The sequence below is a fragment of the Bufo bufo genome, chromosome 1, assembly GCF_905171765.1.
Source record: "Bufo bufo chromosome 1, aBufBuf1.1, whole genome shotgun sequence".
NCBI classification, from domain to species: Eukaryota; Metazoa; Chordata; class Amphibia; order Anura; family Bufonidae; genus Bufo; species Bufo bufo.
The window spans coordinates 713,984,077-714,003,391 of record NC_053389.1 but is presented as its reverse complement, the minus strand read 5'-3'; positions in this window follow the sequence as shown (position 1 = coordinate 714,003,391).

Below are 19,315 nucleotides of genomic sequence, written 5' to 3'. Positions count from 1 at the left end.
CTGGGATAAAGTGCATAACGTACTTCGCCACATCTTTGGGCGATTTGCGCTTTGCACATTGTCGCATGGGGAAGGAGAGGTTTGTTCCATAAAGGTAAAAAAAACTAAAAAAAAATAGCGGTAAGTAAAAAAGTTAAACGTTCAGTTAAAAAAGTTCAAAAAAAGTTTCTATGTTCTGTTCAACAGTTAATAAATTTATTGCGTTGCGGCCTGGTTTTTTCTTTTTTGTTTTGTTTTTTTTACCTTTCAGGTGGACCAACCGATCGACTAGCTGCAGCACTGATGTGCATTCGGACAGAAGCATTGCGCTGCTGTCAGATTACACGCAAGTCGGTGTATGCGGCGCTGCAAGACGAGATTTCTCCTCTGCAGTAAAAGATACGTTTGCCGAGGCATATGAGCTGAGGAGGTGGCGGTGTTCATATACTTTGGCAAACACTTTGTATATATAAAAAAAAAAAATCCCGGCAATGATTTATTCATCCACATCGATTGATGTGAATGGAGAAATCTGGTTTGCCAGGGCATACGAGCTAAGTGGGTATGGATGTTGGGCGGAGCTCCTATGTCCTGGCAGACGCCTTTCCCCTCCTTTTTCTTTTTTTGGCAGAGATTTTTTCATCCACATTGATCGATGCGAATGAAGAAATCTGTGCCGTTCATTTTTTTCTTTCAGCCCAGCGGCTGAACGGAAAAAAAAAATCTCATTACCTGTATGCTCAATATAAGGAGAATAGCAGAAACTCCTAATGCTGGGCATACATGTAATGATTGCGGAGACCCTCAAATGCCAGGGCAGTACAAACACCCCACAAATAACACCATTTTGGAAAGAAGACACCCCAAGGTATTCGCTGAGGGGCATATTGAGTCCATGAAAGATTGAAATTTTTGTCCCAAGTTAGCGGAAAGGGAGACTTTGTGAGAAAAAAATTTAAAAAATCTATTTCCGCTAACTTGTGCCAAAAATTTTTTTTTTCTATGAACTCGCCATGCCACTCATTGAATATCTTGGGGTGTCTTCTTTCCAAAATGGGGTCACATGTGGGGTATTTATACTGCACTGGCATTTTAGGGGCCCCAAAGCGTGAGAAGAAGTCTGGTATCCAAATGTCTAAAAATGCCCTCCTAAAAGGAATTTGGGCCCCTTTGCCCACCTAGACTGCAAAAAAGTGTCACACATGTGGTATCTCCGTATTCAGTAGAAGTTGGTGAACGTGTTTTGGGGTGTCATTTTACATATACCCATGCTGGGTGAGATAAATATCTTGGTCAAATGCCAACTTTGTATAAAAAAAATGGGAAAAGTTGTCTTTTGCCAAGATATTTCTCTCACCCAGCATGGGTATATGTAAAATGACACCACAAAACACATTCCCCAACTTCTCCCGAGTACGGCGATACCAGATGTGTGACACTTTTTTGCAGCCTAGGTGGGCAAAGGGGCCCACATTCCAAAGAGCACCTTTCGGATTTCACAGGTCATTTACCTACTTACCACACATTAGGGCCCCTGGAAAATGCCAGGGCAGTATAACTACCCCACAAGTGACCCTATTTTGGAAAGAAGACACCCCAAGGTATTCCGTGAAGGGCATGGCGAGTTCCTAGAATTTTTTATTTTTTGTCACAAGTTAGTGGAAAATGATGATTTTTTTTTTTTTACATACAAAGTCTCATATTCCACTAACTTGTGACAAAAAATAAAAACTTCCATGAACTCGCCATGCCCATCAGCGAATACCTTGGGGTCTCTTCTTTCCAAAATGGGGTCACTTGTGGGGTAGTTATACTGCCCTGGCATTCTAGGGGCCTAAATGTGTGGTAAGGAGTTTGAAATCAAATTCTGTAAAAAATGACGAGTGAAATCCGAAAGGTGCTCTTTGGAATATGGGCCCCTTTGCCCACCTAGGCTGCAAAAAAGTGTCACACATCTGGTATCTCCGTATTCAGTAGAAGTTGGGGAATGTGTTTTGTGGTGTCATTTTACATATACCCATGCTGGGTGAGAGAAATATCTTGGCAAAAGACAACTTTTCCCATTTTTTTATACAAAGTTGGCATTTGACCAAGATATTTATCTCACCCAGCATGGGTATATGTAAAAAGACACCCCAAAACACATTCCCCAACTTCTACTGAATACGGAGATACCAGATGTGTGACACTTTTTTGCAGCCTAGGTGGGCAAAGGGGCCCATATTCCAAAGAGCACCTTTCGGATTTCACTCGTCATTTTTTACAGAATTTGATTTCAAACTCCTTACCACACATTTGGGCCCCTAGAATGCCAGGGCAGTATAACTACCCCACAAGTGACCCCATTTTGGAAAGAAGAGACCCCAAGGTATTCGCTGATGGGCATGGCGAGTTCATGGAAGTTTTTATTTTTTTGTCACAAGTTAGTGGAATATGAGACTTTGTATGAAAAAAAAAAAATTAAAAAATCATCATTTTCCACTAACTTGTGACAAAAAATAAAAAATTCTAGGAACTCGCCATGCCCCTCACGGAATACCTTGGGGTGTCTTCTTTCCAAAATGGGGTCACTTGTGGGGTAGTTATACTGCCCTGGCATTCTAGGGGCCCAAATGTGTGGTAAGGAGTTTGAAATCAAATTCTGTAAAAAATGACGAGTGAAATCCGAAAGGTGCTCTTTGGAATATGGGCCCCTTTGCCCACCTAGGCTGCAAAAAAGTGTCACACATCTGGTATCTCCGTATTCAGTAGAAGTTGGGGAATGTGTTTTGGGGTGTCATTTTACATATACCCATGCTGGGTGAGAGAAATATCTTGGCAAAAGACAACTTTTCCCATTTTTTTATACAAAGTTGGCATTTGACCAAGATATTTATCTCACCCAGCATGGGTATATGTAAAAAGACACCCCAAAACACATTCCCCAACTTCTACTGAATACGGAGATACCAGATGTGTGACACTTTTTTGCAGCCTAGGTGGGCAAAGGGGCCCATATTCCAAAGAGCACCTTTCGGATTTCACTCGTCATTTTTTACAGAATTTGATTTCAAACTCCTTACCACACATTTGGGCCCCTAGAATGCCAGGGCAGTATAACTACCCCACAAGTGACCCCATTTTGGAAATAAGAGACCCCAAGGTATTCGCTGATGGGCATGGCGAGTTCATGGAAGTTTTTATTTTTTGTCACAAGTTAGTGGAATATGAGACTTTGTATGAAAAAAAAAAAATTAAAAAATCATAATTTTCCACTAACTTGTGACAAAAAATAAAAAATTCTAGGAACTCGCCATGCCCCTCACGGAATACCTTGGGGTGTCTTCTTTCCAAAATGGGGTCACTTGTGGGGTAGTTATACTGCCCTGGCATTCTAGGGGCCCAAATGTGTGGTAAGGAGTTTGAAATCAAATTCTGTAAAAAAATGACGAGTGAAATCCGAAAGGTGCTCTTTGGAATATGGGCCCCTTTGCCCACCTAGGCTGCAAAAAAGTGTCACACATCTGGTATCTCCGTATTCAGTAGAAGTTGGGGAATGTGTTTTGGGGTGTCATTTTACATATACCCATGCTGGGTGAGAGAAATATCTTGGCAAAAGACAACTTTTCCCATTTTTTTATACAAAGTTGGCATACGAAGTGATAGAAACCCTTTAACACTGGACGAGGTAGGGCCCCTGGTGGTGGCGCACGGAACGGCACTCTGTGCGCCCTTTCAATAGCAAATACCTTGGAGAGCAAGTCCTTTCCAAATTTTAGGGTAAGCCAGTCCTCAAAAAAGGCCACCGGATCTGCACCCTCCGCTTTTTCAGGGACCCCCACTAGACGGAGGTTGTTCCTTCTTGATCGATTCTCCAAGTCGTCCGTTTTGGACATCAGCAGGGTCACGTTGTGAATAATCCTGCCCAGATCTCTTTTGACAGGAGGCAGTTGATCCTCTAAGGCACCCACTCTGACTTCCACCTCCGCTATTCTATCAGTAATTTTCCGCAAGTCCTGACGGAGAAGGGACACATTTTCCTGCAGGCTGCCCATATTAGTAGTGAGGAGAGCAAGCGAACTGCTGCATTGCTGTACCGCATTAAAGATATCTTTTGGTGTAGGCTCAGCAGAGCCAATATCAGGCTGACCATGCTGGATACATAATGCGGTTACAGGGCCTGGGGCTGAACTTGGGGGTGCAGGGGCCGCAACTGAAGCCATTTCTCCTGACTGTGCCCCTTCATGAACAGGCCCCTCTGCATGTGCTGATTGTGATATGGAGTTCTCCCCTGGAATAACATTGGGTGGGTTTCTTCCCACACTCAAAAGACATACTGAAGCGGAATTTAGATTGTGAGCTCCATTGGGGACAGCTTAATGCTAATGTCTGTAAAGTGCGGCGGAATATGTCAGCGCTATATAAGTTACAATAAATAAATATTGAAAAGAATACTACTTCGGTTATTGCCGGATCATAGATCTCCCTTATTATACTTCCCTATTTTGACTTATCTCCTCACCTTGTGGGAAAGACTATTAGTTAGTTAGGAAAAATCTTTCCCATAGACCAGGAATGATGACTCCCCTCTTCGACAATCCTACCTTTACTGGGACTTCATTCGTCGACCTTTTCATCTTGGTCCTCTGCAGGGGGTGTCAAGTTGGCAAAGGTGGTGGCTCGTAGGGACTCTTTACCTAGCTTTGAAACCCTTCAATAGGCCTGCCCACAGAGGACTCTTTCTTGGATTGAATATGCATAATTGCGAGACTTTGTAACACTCAACCCGTAGTACAGATTTTTCCTGCTTCGCATATAGACTTTGAGTTTTTGCTCTTACAGACCACCACTCCCTCACAAGTGATATCAGTGATTATATAAGCTTCTCATGTCCAAATTAGATCTCCCCTCCCTTCCATTTGTAAAGGTTTGGGAACAAGACTTAACTATCTTCCTCCCTGATGCTGATTGACAAAATTTTACTTTTCATTTATAAAACCTCAGTGGCGAACCCTACACAGGAAAATAACTTCAAAATAGTGTCTTGCTGGTATCATTGTCCAGATCTTCTCCATACATGTTAACCTGACGTTACTGACTTATGCTGGTGTTGTAATTCAGCAACTGGGATTACGACTCACATATGGTGGTCTTGTCCTGTACTTCAGCCGTTTTGGCTTGGGGTCTTTAATACCTATTCCCAAGTCATGCAATTTACTCTAATACCCTCACCCCAAGTTGTACTTTTGTCCCTCCTACCAGGCTTCATTTCTAGCTAAAGTTGAACTTTTGTCCCTCCTACCAGGCTTCATTTCTAGCTGTAATAAAGGGCTTCTACATCATTTTTATTTAGCAGCAGCCCGCATGGTGATACCTAGAAAATGGAAATCTGCGGTGGTCCCTTTGATTACTGGTTGATGTCTGAACTGACCCATATTCACCATATGGAAGTCCTAAAAGTGAGGATCATACTAGACTATATAAGGTAGAAGAAGGTTGCATTGGACCACCTATAAGACTGATCCTCGTTTCTTGCATTGGCTGAACAAGTAAGGAAATGTTGAGGTCACTTTCCCCATCCTTCCCCTAGTTCCCTCTTTTCCCACCCCCCCCCCTTTTTCTTAAACTTTTCTTCTATATATCTTTGCGCATATGTTTTGTTATTTTGTTCCTTTCAATTTGGTCTGCTGAGGTTTATGGTGTATATATATGTAATTATGAGATCTTGTATCTACGGTACTTGATTTCCTCTTAAGCAGACATTTTACTATTAGTGCTGCAGCATTTGCTGTACTTACTGTAGGGGAAACATTATTTGTAGAAATTGTATGCCTATTGACTACTTGTCTTCTTTTGTTTTGCAATCTATTCTTTAACCCCTTCACGACTGCAATCCGTTTATATACGTGCTATTTTCACATGCCCCGTGCAGCTAGCAAGTGTATAAACGTCAAGCCAGCTCTTTAATCCAAGTGCTGCAAAACGCTTGGATTAAAGCTTCTGCCCCTGCACTGCTGCTGTCACAGACAGCATACAGTGCAGTAATGCCGGCAAGGGACCAATCAGAGTGGTCCCTTGCCGGCAATCGATCCGATTGGTTAGTCTGTGCAGACTAACCAATCGGATCGCAGCAGTGTTAAAATGCCGGTTTCAGGCTCTGATCTGCACTCTGCAGATCAGAGCCTGAAATCACGTTGTGTCCTGAAGCCCCCGATCAGTGACCCCTTCCTGTGTGCCTCCAACTCCCCACGACCACTGTGAGCCCTGCCTCTGCCTGCCCCTGATGCGGGCCCCGCCCCCCCATCCATGTATCGTGCCCCTATGCTGACACTCTGCTGTAACCCCTTAGATGCTGCGGCAGCGGCATCCATGGGGTTAATAGAGGAAGGGGGCTCCCTCCCTCCACCATCGGGGCTGCTGCGCTGCAACCGGACGCTTTGCAAAGGCGTCCGGTGTTGCCACCTACAGGAAATCTGGTAGTATTATACTTTGCAATGCAAGAGCATTGCAAAATATAGTACAGCCATCAGCCCCACTGAATCTTAAAGATCCAAGGAGGACTTGATAAAAAAAAGTGAAAATAATAAAAGTATAAAAAAAAAAAATGTAAATTAAAAAAATAAATAGCCTTTTCCTATAAAAAATTAAAAAACAAAACAAAAACCACACATATTAGGTATCACCGCATCCGTAACGACCGTCTCTATAAATATATCACATACGTCCAATAAACACCCTAAAAAAATAAAAATAAAAACAGTGTAAAAAAAAGCCATTTTTGTCACCTTACATCACAAAAAGTTCAACACCAAGCGATCAAAAAGGAGTATACGCCCCAAAATAGTACCAATCAAACCATCACCTCATCCCGCAAAAAATGATACCCTATTTAAGACAATCGCCCAAAAAATAAAAAAGCTATGGCTCTCAGACTATGGAGACACTAACACAATGTGTTAAAGAAAAAAAATTAATAAAATAGAAAATCTGCCAAAAAAGTGAAATTTAGAAATTTCATCTCCATTTTCCTTTAATTCTTGTGGAACACCTAAAGGGTTAACAAAATTAGCAAAATCAGTTTTGAGTAACTTGAGGGGTGTAGTTTCTACAATGGGGTCATTTATGGGGGGTATCCACTATGTAGGCCCCACAAAGTGACTTCAGACCTGAACTGGTCCTTAAAAAGTGGGTTTTGGAAATTTTCTTTAATATTTTAAGAATTGCTTCTAAACTTCTAAGCCTTCTAACGTCCTAAAAAAATAAAATGACATTTCCAAAATGATGCAAACATAAAGTAGACATATGGGGAATGTTAAGTAATAAATATTTTATGAGGTATCACTTTCTGTTTTAGCTGCAGAGAAATTGAAATGTAGAAAATTGCGAATTTTTCTAAATTTTTGGTAAATTTGGGATTTTTTCATAAATAAAGGTGAAATATATTGACTCAAATTTATGACTGTCATGAAGTACAATGTGTCACGAGAAAACAATCTCAGAATGGCTTGGATAAATAAAAGTGTTCGAAAGCTATTACCACATAAGGTGACGCATGTCAGATTTGTAAATTTTGACCTGGACACTGGGGCATCAATGACCTTTGGTCATGAAAGGGTTAAACAAAAATAAGATTTAAAAACAAAACAAAAAAAACTTGCACATAAAATGAGGCAGTCTTAATGAATTCTCCCCATAGGCTTTTTTTAAATTCATCACAAGCAGAAAACAAATTTAAAAAAATTAAAACGCCCAGACGAGGATCACAGCACCAGCGTTAGAATGCATGTATTTTGGAACAGTGTAAATAATTTAGATTATTGTTTTAACAACTTCCATGCCCTTTATCTTTTTTAACTCTGACAATCCCTTTAACTTGTAGCAGAATGATGGGAACATAACAGCGGAAACCCATTTAGCAGTGTTGGATTTCTTACGCCTGCCGTGGCAATCCCATTTATTTCTATGGGATTACTGCTTCTCTACAATCCTGGCTGCAACAGCTGTCGTGCAAACAGGGTCGCCGTGTAGCCCTAGCTTTAATCTTGATTTCATTTGTCAAAATACTGTTCTAAAACAGGGATGTCCAACCTGCAGCCCTCCAGCTGTTACAAAACTACAACTCCCAGTATGCCTGGACAGCCTACAGCTATTGGGGCATGCTGGGATCTGCTGGAGGGCTGCAGGTTGAGCATCCCTATTCTAGAACTTGGCAGCTTGTTTAGATATTTTCTAGTAAAGTTTCACCTGGCCTTTCTGTTCTTGAGTGTTAGCAGTGGTTTGCATATTGAGATAAAACCTCTAGATTTATGAAGTTGTCTTTTAATTGTAGACTTTGACAATGATGCGCTACCTACCTGAGAATGTTCTTGACTTGGTTAGATGTTGTGAGGGGTTTTTTCTGTATGAAGGAAAGAATTTTGCAGTTGTCCACTTTAGCTGACTTTTGCGCTATTCCAAATTTTTTGATGTTGCTGAGCTTCCCATTGGTTCCCTTCATTTTAGAAATGCACCACATTGCTGATTTGGCCACTGTCTCTCTAATAAGTTTTTTTTAAATGTTTTTTTTCCCCCAGCCTAATGATGGTTTCTTTTACTCTTCTTTGGACCACATATTAAGATGTCTCATGAACAACTTCTAAATGCACATTTAATATATGGAATAAACTAAACTTTTCACCCTTTAATCCCTGTACATGGATCTGGACTTTGCTGCAGCGGAGCAACTAGACCACTACCTCCTGGGATAGTTCAAGTGCAGTTGGCAGCTGACCACAGAATTTTTACCAGCCTGTGGACTGATTGACAGCAGCATTTACACCAGACTATGGACTGACCGACAGTAGCATTTACAACAGATAGAGGACTGACTACAGCATTTACAACAGATAGAGGACTGACTACAGCATTTACATCAGACTGATCACTAACTGACCATAGCGTTTACACCAGACTGTGTACTGATTGCAGCGTTTACACCAGACTGTGTACTGATTGCAGAATTTACTGTAGGCCAGACCTCAATGTGGCAGCAGCAGACAGGCATGTGCAGCGAGCCCCTGAAGAGCCATGCAGAGGAAGGTAGTGGTAGTGGCCCTGAGGAGATGATGTGTGATGGTGTGCTCCCTCATGCCATTTACCCTGGGGATCGGTTCAGTGAAATTGTGGTTCACGGAATCAGGCCAGAAATAAAAGAAGTCTCTCTTTACTAAGTACAAAATAGAAATTGTAGCATATTCTGCAGTAGTTCTGCTGCTATGTATTACGTTTTTATCTTGTAAGCTAACGTCCTCAGTTATGAAATTGCTGAATGTCAATGGCGTACTGCCAGTATAGGCAGACCACGCAGCTGCTATGGGGCCCGTGGGAGGGGGGGCCCAAAGTGCATGGAAGCAAGGGCCGGCTCCCAGCTACCACCACCCGCTCTTCTCTGCTGCTGGACTGCATTTAGTTTTACTTTGGTGAAAGGGACAGCACAGTACCTTGCAGGGCTTGTTCCTTTCTCCAAAGTAAACTTGTCACGGCCATGCCCATGACCGTGACTCCTTTACCGCATGCGGTTGCCTGCGGTTTTGTATGGGCGTTCAACCACGGGTGAGGGCCGCTTGTCTGTGGCCTCACTTGTGGTTGCCGCGGGCAACCAGTGTTGTTTTTAGCAGCAGAGCAGCCTGAGCGTCGCTAGGTAGCTTGCTGCCCTGGCATGCGGTCACACCTAGCAACCCTTTGTTAGGTGTGTGTGTTGTGTGCACCGTGTGTTATGTCAGTGTGTGCACTTTCCCCTTTAAGTGGTGTTTTCCCTTCCCTGGTGTTGGAAGGGTTAATCTCCTTCCTAGTGTGTGCACTGGGTGTGTCCGTTTGTGGGTGTGGCTGCCTGGGCTATAAAGCCTCAGTTGAGACAGACTTCTGAGGGGTACTCCAGCCTTGTAAGCTGGAGGAACTCTCCTGGTCTTTTCCATCTGCCAGTGTGGGCCACCCTTGTGATCATAAATTGTCATACATTATGTTGTGTTATGATCAGTTTATTTGTTCCTGTGTATATTTGTGCAGCTATGGATCTGGGTTCCTGTGTGTGGTTGTGTGTTTGCTGGGTTCATTGAATCTTGTCTGGACTTCTGCTTGCCTGCACAGGGATCCAGTCAGCAAGGCTGTGGCAGGTAAGTGGAGCTAGTTCACATTACCTGCCATATCCATAGTACTGTTTGTGTTCCCCATTTTCCCAACAGCTTGGCCGTTGAGACTCCTGCTCCTCCGTGCCTAGGAGGAGTGGGGCGTCTTACTCTGACTCCTAGCGCAGGGACCGGACGGAGGGTGAGTTAGGGATCCGAGGTTCCTGCGCATGGGTCCTCCTACCTTTAAGGTCGGCCCATGCAGTTAGGAGTTAGGGTCAGGGTAGGGACGCTCTTAGGAGGTGACCTGCTCCCTATCCTGTTCTCCTGGCCGAGTAGGCCATAACATGACCTGGCGCTACACGGCTGAGGATTTCCCCCATCCTCAGCCGTGACAGTATGATCACAATGGCTCCTCACGTGGTGCTCCCTCGAAAGAGGGTAAAGCATGCACCGCTATCTGCGGATGGGGTGCATGCGCGTTCTCCGGAGGGAGAGCGTTATGGGGCTTTCACCATTTACGGCGCGGTGAGTGGCATTCCCCGCCATTCCTCGCTCACCGTTGTCCGTGTTGGTGTCCCCTTTTGTTTGTCTTTCCCCTCCCCCCCCCTCCCACTGTTTTTTATGCCTCACCAACTTTCCCCTTTTGTTGTTGGGAGGGGCTTTGAGGGGTGGGAGTATGCTACCCTCGTAAGAGGGTGTAGCATGTACTGCCGTCTGTTGAGGGGTACATGCGCGCTCTTCGGAGGGAGAGCGTTTTGGGGGTTTCGCCGCTGACGACACGGTGAGTGGCTTTTCCCTGCCACTTCCTCACCGTGTTCGTTTGGCGTCCCCTGATATTTTTAGAACACGTGGTGTTTGTTTGGTATGCGGTATGCATACCTTCGAAAGAGGGTGCAGCATGCAGTGCCATCTGCTTGTGGCCTGCATGCGCGTTCTCCGGAGGGAGAGCGTTCCTGGGGGTTCTCCGTTAACGGCACGGTTGGTGGCTTATTCCCCGCCACCTTATCTTCCGTGTCCGTGTTGGGGATCCCTCGTCCCTCTCCATGTTCCCATCTCTGGTCGTCTGCTGGCAGCACTCCGTAAGTGGTCCGGCTGTATGCTGGTTAGGAGTGTCTGCTGGCAGCGACTGGAGTGGGGACGTGAGTGGAGAGTCTCCTCGTCCACTCTCAGTGGTTCCATTTCCGTGTCGCTGGTGCGGGCTGCAGGCCTCGTCGGACTGGCTGTGTTGTGTGCTGGGAGAGGATGCAGCTGACAGCGACTTTCTGGGAACCATGTCCTGAGAGTGGACGTTCCCTTCTCCTATCCCCTTGTGCGAGTCTCTCACCAGTTTCTTTTTTTTGGTGGGGGGGCTTTGAGGGGTGGGAGTGTCACGGCCATGCCCATGACCGTGACTCCTTTACCGCATGCGGTTGCCTGCGGTTTTGTATGGGCGTTCAACCACGGGTGAGGGCCGCTTGTCTGTGGCCTCACTTGTGGTTGCCGCGGGCAACCAGTGTTGTTTTTAGCAGCAGAGCAGCCTGAGCGTCGCTAGGTAGCTTGCTGCCCTGGCATGCGGTCACACCTAGCAACCCTTTGTTAGGTGTGTGTGTTGTGTGCACCGTGTGTTATGTCAGTGTGTGCACTTTCCCCTTTAAGTGGTGTTTTCCCTTCCCTGGTGTTGGAAGGGTTAATCTCCTTCCTAGTGTGTGCACTGGGTGTGTCCGTTTGTGGGTGTGGCTGCCTGGGCTATAAAGCCTCAGTTGAGACAGACTTCTGAGGGGTACTCCAGCCTTGTAAGCTGGAGGAACTCTCCTGGTCTTTTCCATCTGCCAGTGTGGGCCACCCTTGTGATCATAAATTGTCATACATTATGTTGTGTTATGATCAGTTTATTTGTTCCTGTGTATATTTGTGCAGCTATGGATCTGGGTTCCTGTGTGTGGTTGTGTGTTTGCTGGGTTCATTGAATCTTGTCTGGACTTCTGCTTGCCTGCACAGGGATCCAGTCAGCAAGGCTGTGGCAGGTAAGTGGAGCTAGTTCACATTACCTGCCATATCCATAGTACTGTTTGTGTTCCCCATTTTCCCAACAGCTTGGCCGTTGAGACTCCTGCTCCTCCGTGCCTAGGAGGAGTGGGGCGTCTTACTCTGACTCCTAGCGCAGGGACCGGACGGAGGGTGAGTTAGGGATCCGAGGTTCCTGCGCATGGGTCCTCCTACCTTTAAGGTCGGCCCATGCAGTTAGGAGTTAGGGTCAGGGTAGGGACGCTCTTAGGAGGTGACCTGCTCCCTATCCTGTTCTCCTGGCCGAGTAGGCCATAACATGACCTGGCGCTACACGGCTGAGGATTTCCCCCATCCTCAGCCGTGACAAAACTTCACCGACCCGACATGAGCAGACAGCCCCCCCCCCTCCTCCTCTCTGCAGTGTGATATTCCTTCATGTGTGAGGAGGGGGCGGAGCCAGAGGAGCCGAGGCAGCAGCAGGAGATAATGGAGGCCCTGCTCTCTCTGACCTCCTGTGTCACTGTGCCTCCAGTATAAAGTTCAGTCCCTCACTGGTCCTCCTACACAGCAGCAATGGGGTAAGTTACTGTGGGAGGGAAGTTAGAAATCTGAAGCTGCTGCCCCTGCACATCTTGTGTCCCCCTGTTGTTCCAGCCCCTCACAGACCTCTGCCCACTGACTATCTCACCTATACTTCATGCAGAGCAAGAAGTTATGTCTCCCAGTGACCCCCCCCCCCCCCCCTTCATCAGTGGCATTTCAAATTTTCCCAATTTTTCCAGCCTCATCCCCCAATGTATGTTGTAATGTTTCTGGAGGTTATATCAGCACTGGAGCGTTATAAGAGGAGCGGCTGATATCAGTCACATAGGATGTAATGTCTGGAGGTTATATCAGCACTGGAGCGTTATAAGAGGAGTGGCTGATATCAACACTATTGTAGAATCATAAACCTCCTAGTGTAGTATACGGGAGTTGTAATACCCGTTACTACCAAAGGTCACTTGGTGTGCTGTCGTCCCTCCTAATTATGGGAAGTGGCTATATGTCAGTTTTATAAAATGTAATGTAATGTGTGTATTTTCCTGTCACTGAAACTTGCACTTACAGGCCTGCTAGGGGTGTCATTCCTACTTCTAGTCCATAGAGGGAGCTAGGGAGCCCTAGTTTATATAAAGCCCAGTCAGGGAAGTGCAGGGGAGACGGAGTCTAGTATCTGTAATCTACAGTTGGAGTTTAGACAATGTCTGAGACAAGTCCAGGCCTGAAGCCTGCTGTTCAGGAGAAGATTCCCTCCTGAATACCCATATGCAGAAGCAGGAACATCTTAGCCTAAGGGCCTGAGGAACCATTCAGAAGCTAGGAGAGACTGAGGCAAAGATCAGAGGAGCCAGAGGTACTGAGAGAAACAGAGGAGGTACTTATTTAAGCCATAATCAAGGATATAAAGCCAGACTTAGGTTAATGGGCCTTGGTGAAGAATTGCTACATTCCAGGATCAGACAGAGTTAGAGTGCAAGCTCCTTTGCTGCAAGTCCTGTGTTCAACACTCTGTAATTACCCTGCTGTACTGAATTGCCTGCATCGACCGAATTGCAAAATCGACTGTATGCTGAGGAACTGCGTTTCCAATATTGTCTCTGCCTGCAAACTACTAAAGTTGAAGTTCTGTTTTAACACCACGTTTCCTCAAATTTATTCCTGCATCCGCAAACGGCGTGCCACCGTTTACTTGGCACTGGCGTCACGAACAATTTCTACCTATACCTGCCCTTGCAGAGAGTCAGCTGTACCAGGTTAGTGTATATTGCACTACATCACCCAGAAACACCTACTACACACAACTTGAGTACGCTGCACTTCTCTTTTGGCGTCACGAACAGGATACGCACGCTTTCTAGTGCAAGAAGCGTGAACTTTGTGCCTTATACAGTTGCCCTGTGACCAAAGTGACAATTTTCCTGTTTTATTCAAGTGGACTTTGTGGACTGAAAATCGTACCCAAAGTGTACCAAAAACCTCTAAAAAGCGCTGTGCAGTGTTGCGCTACCCAGAGGAAGAAAATCGCCGCATTGGAGTGTGGTTTTGTGGACTTTAAACATTCCTGCTTGCTGTCAGTGAATAGACAGCGTTTGTACCTAAAGATGGCCGCTGAGCTTGCTGAATTTACTGCTCCGTCACCTTCATCCCGAAAAGGCGGGAAAAATTGGCGCCTTTCTGAGGAAAAAGCGGGAAGAAGGTCAAGGGCAGGCGCCACGGCTTATCTGGACATTTGCATGTCTGCCAGCATGGACACCGCCTTCCATATACTGGAATACCTGGGGGGCGGCTCCCCAATGCAATGGGAGGAGCTGGCTACTCTAATTGACGCGACCCTATCGCTCTCCTCAGAAGGATCGAGCATGTTGGATTGTGAACAGAGCGTTGCTGCAATGTCCGCACCTGAAATAACACAGATGTCTAATGTTGGTGTAGAGCCAGAGGAGGCTCCACCGGCCTACGCTCCGGGACCGGAGCAACCCGCCTGCCGCCCAAGGGAGAAAGAACCCGAGTCCTACTATGGCTCGTGGAGGGACTTTTTCCAACCATCTTTTAAATGGTCCTCCCTGATGGCGGAGATCCGAGAGGCCGCTATCAAGCGGAACACAAAGACTAAAATCGTCTATGAGGAACTAACCAAGACCATACATGAGAAACATACGCACACCCAACCCCGCCTGGAAAGGAGAAAGGGAGTGGTGCTGTCGTTTGACAAACCCCGTGGCTACGGGTTTATTCAGGACTATCTAACTGGCAGAGACCTCTATGTTAATCGAAGGTCTGTCAAAAGAGACTACCTCCCTTCGTACCAGCACAGCCTCCGCGAGGGAGAGGAAGTGGAGTACACCCCTGCCGAGGGCCTGCGAGGCCCTTATGCGACTGCTGTGACCCGTCCCAAGCGAGCACCTGAGGATTGGGAGGCAGAAGAAAGAGAAGACTACTCTGGCTGCGAGCGAGAACCGGAACGCTCTCCAGAGCCGGCCCATCACGCCTTTCAGGAGCGGAGCTCCTTCATTGGGCCAAACGTCTTCTGGCAGCCAACCGTGTTGGAAAAATGGGTGAGCCCTTACCCTTCCCCCGAGCTGCCTCGTCGGGAGAAGACAATATCTGAGCTGGAGCAGTTGAAAGGACTTAGTGCTACCTTCCAGAACATCCGGATGGGACGGAGACCAGACGCATCGCCAGAACCTGCAGAGGCCGAGTCCGCGTCATCGGTGACTGTACCTGCGCCGGCGGCGCCAGCAGAGGACAGCGACTCCGACACAGACAGCATCGGTGAGCAGATCGTCCGGCTGGAAGAGAAGTTGCGGGAGTTGCGCAAGACGTACACCGCCAGGATCCAGACACCGCCGAGGAAGGATGAGGTAAGGGTGCCTGTCACCACCCGCCGACCGCCTTCTGTTGCCACCGCTCCGTCAGTGCCCCAGACCGGACCCGCGATTGCCGTAAACTGCTGCACCCAGAGCACCGGACCGCTTGCTGCGGCGGTGCCAAGCACGTCACACCCTGCAGTGATCATGCCAGGGCCGGCACGGTCCATCAGAGGGTTCACCCCTAGGCCTATGGGGCCAATACCTATTAGGGGCCCCTTTACCCTGCAGCTGCCCCCTGATACAGTCATGTGGGCACATCCTCCTGTAGAAGAATACTACAGACGGTACTTGCCAGCGGAGCCAAGTGGATATGATGTGCCACTGTGATCAGCCTGCTAGGCCTTTGATTTATTTCTTCTGAAGTTTCATGTTAACCCTTCCAGGACAGGAGTCCTACGTTTCCTGGTCCTTTGTTGCGGCTGCCAGTTTGTCCACGGCTCAGTGGTAGGTGTTGACCACTGAAATCACAAAGTCAGCAAGGCCAGGCTTGTTTCCAGGATTTCCTGCCTGCTTTTGCTAACCCACGCCAAGTTGTGCCTGTTCCTTTGTTGCACCTTTTACCCTTCATCCCCTTTTCAGGTTGATCAGGGGTTTTACAGCACTTTTCCTGCTGTCATTTTATTGTGCAACCTGTTACTAAGGAACCGTGCCCGGAGACAGACTCAAAAGAACCTGAGCCTCTGAGATTCTTATTCTTTTAAAAGTATTGTGCCCAGAGATGGACTCCACCGCATGAGAGCCTCTGTGATTTAATAAGAAATAACCTGGGTACGGACTCATGTTTGTTATTTGAGCCTCCAAGAACTTTTATACCGTTTTCTACTGTTTTATCATGGACTTATTCATTGTCATGGACTATCCTGGTTCTAATGTTACGCTGTGCCAGGTCAGCGCCCCCGTTCCATTCACTATCCTGAGAGAAGAGAACGACGCCCCTTGTCACCACACTTCACTTTTGCCAATTGGACCTGATGTAAATGCAGATGAATTACATGTATGTATGCCTGCATGTCTCTATTTTCTATTTCAGGTAGAGATTCCAGTTGGGAGACCCATGATGGAGTACGAGGTCGTACTCAGCTTAAAGCAGTGGGGTATGTAGTATACGGGAGTTGTAATACCCGTTACTACCAAAGGTCACTTGGTGTGCTGTCGTCCCTCCTAATTATGGGAAGTGGCTATATGTCAGTTTTATAAAATGTAATGTAATGTGTGTATTTTCCTGTCACTGAAACTTGCACTTACAGGCCTGCTAGGGGTGTCATTCCTACTTCTAGTCCATAGAGGGAGCTAGGGAGCCCTAGTTTATATAAAGCCCAGTCAGGGAAGTGCAGGGGAGACGGAGTCTAGTATCTGTAATCTACAGTTGGAGTTTAGACAATGTCTGAGACAAGTCCAGGCCTGAAGCCTGCTGTTCAGGAGAAGATTCCCTCCTGAATACCCATATGCAGAAGCAGGAACATCTTAGCCTAAGGGCCTGAGGAACCATTCAGAAGCTAGGAGAGACTGAGGCAAAGATCAGAGGAGCCAGAGGTACTGAGAGAAACAGAGGAGGTACTTATTTAAGCCATAATCAAGGATATAAAGCCAGACTTAGGTTAATGGGCCTTGGTGAAGAATTGCTACATTCCAGGATCAGACAGAGTTAGAGTGCAAGCTCCTTTGCTGCAAGTCCTGTGTTCAACACTCTGTAATTACCCTGCTGTACTGAATTGCCTGCATCGACCGAATTGCAAAATCGACTGTATGCTGAGGAACTGCGTTTCCAATATTGTCTCTGCCTGCAAACTACTAAAGTTGAAGTTCTGTTTTAACACCACGTTTCCTCAAATTTATTCCTGCATCCGCAAACGGCGTGCCACCGTTTACTTGGCACTGGCGTCACGAACAATTTCTACCTATACCTGCCCTTGCAGAGAGTCAGCTGTACCAGGTTAGTGTATATTGCACTACATCACCCAGAAACACCTACTACACACAACTTGAGTACGCTGCACCTTCACATGTACGACGAATACTTTATTGGTATACACATAGCGGTCCATTTGGACCAATTAGCGTCTTTTTTCATGTGCTACTGATATCTAAAACTTGGATTGAGAGGAGGAAATACTAGCTAGCACAGCAATACAGTGAATGCAGGAATACAGGCAACTGATCAAGGTGGCAATAGACTAAAGCTGTAGTGACTAGCTAGCATGCTGCTGTGAAAGACTAAAACAACAGCAGACTACCAAGTTAAGGAGGTGATCTGCAATCACTGGGAATGTTAACTCTTTCCAGTATATTGTTAAAGTATTTTAATAAAAAGATATCAGTAGCACACGAAGTTTTAGATATCAGTAGCACACGAAAAAAGACGCTAATTAGTCCAAATGGGCGGCTGATATCAGTCACATAGGATGTAATGTCTCTGGAGGTTATATCAGCACTGGAGCGTTATAAGAGGAGCGGCTGATATCAGTCACATAGGATGTAATGTCTCTGGAGGTTATATCAGTACCGGAGCGTTATAAGAGGAGCGGCTGATATCAGTCACATAGGATGTAATGTCTCTGGAGGTTATATCAGTACCGGAGCGTTATAAGAGGAGCGGCTGATATCAGTCACATAGGATGTAATGTCTCTGGAGGTTATATCAGCACTGGAGCGTTATAAGAGGAGCGGCTGATATCGGTCACATAGGATGTAATGTCTCTGGAGGTTATATCAGCACTGGAGCGTTATAAGAGGAGCGGCTGATATCAGTCACATAGGATGTAATGTCTCTGGAGGTTATATCAGTACTGGAGCGTTATGAGAGGAGCGGCTGATATCAGTCACATAGGATGTAATGTCTCTGGAGGTTATATCAGCACTGGAGCGTTATAAGAGGAGGGGCTGATATCAGTCACATAGGATGTAATGTCTCTGGAGGTTATATCAGTACTGGAGCGTTATAAGAGGAGCGGCTGATATCAGTCACATAGGATGTAATGTCTCTGGAGGTTATATCAGTACTGGAGCGTTATGAGAGGAGCGGCTGATATCGGTCACATAGGATGTAATGTCTCTGGAGGTTATATCAGCACTGGAGCGTTTTAAGAGGAGCGGCTGATATCGGTCACATAGGATGTAATGTCTCTGGAGGTTATATCAGCACTGGAGCGTTATAAGAGGAGCGGCTGATATCGGTCACATAGGATGTAATGTCTCTGGAGGTTATATCAGTACTGGAGCGTTATAAGAGGAGCGGCTGATATCGGTCACATAGGATGTAATGTCTCTGGAGGTTATATCAGCACTGGAGCGTTATAAGAGGAGCGGCTGATATCGGTCACATAGGATGTAATGTCTCTGGACAGTGCACCACCCCCATCATTTAACCCCCCAGGTGCCACGATCAATGCTGATCGCGGCACCTTTGAGTGAAGGCGGAGGAATGCTGTTCCCTCTAATAAAAAAAAAAAGATTTATCCGTAACCGTTTCAAAAGGTTATTTATAGATTGTGTTTCTTTACTTATTAGCAAATGGGTGTGACAGGGGAGGAGCCGGGTGGGTAATGGGCGGAGTTAGGGGGCCCAATTCTGAATCTTGCTATGGGGCCCAATGATTTTTGTGTACGCCCCTGCTGAATGTAGATTAATATTCAATATTAATCTTTTTTACCATGAACTCGTATGTTCTCTTTTTACTTACAGAAAGTAGAGCAGAAACTTAATATGTAATCATATGAGGAGACCAGTGAAATACAGCCCTGAGCAGCACATGGCTCGTCAGTGGAAATAAAACCAGGCACACAACAACATAGGGGGGAATAGAGAATTTTATTTCATTTATAATTTTATTAATGATGGGACAGATGATTTGGT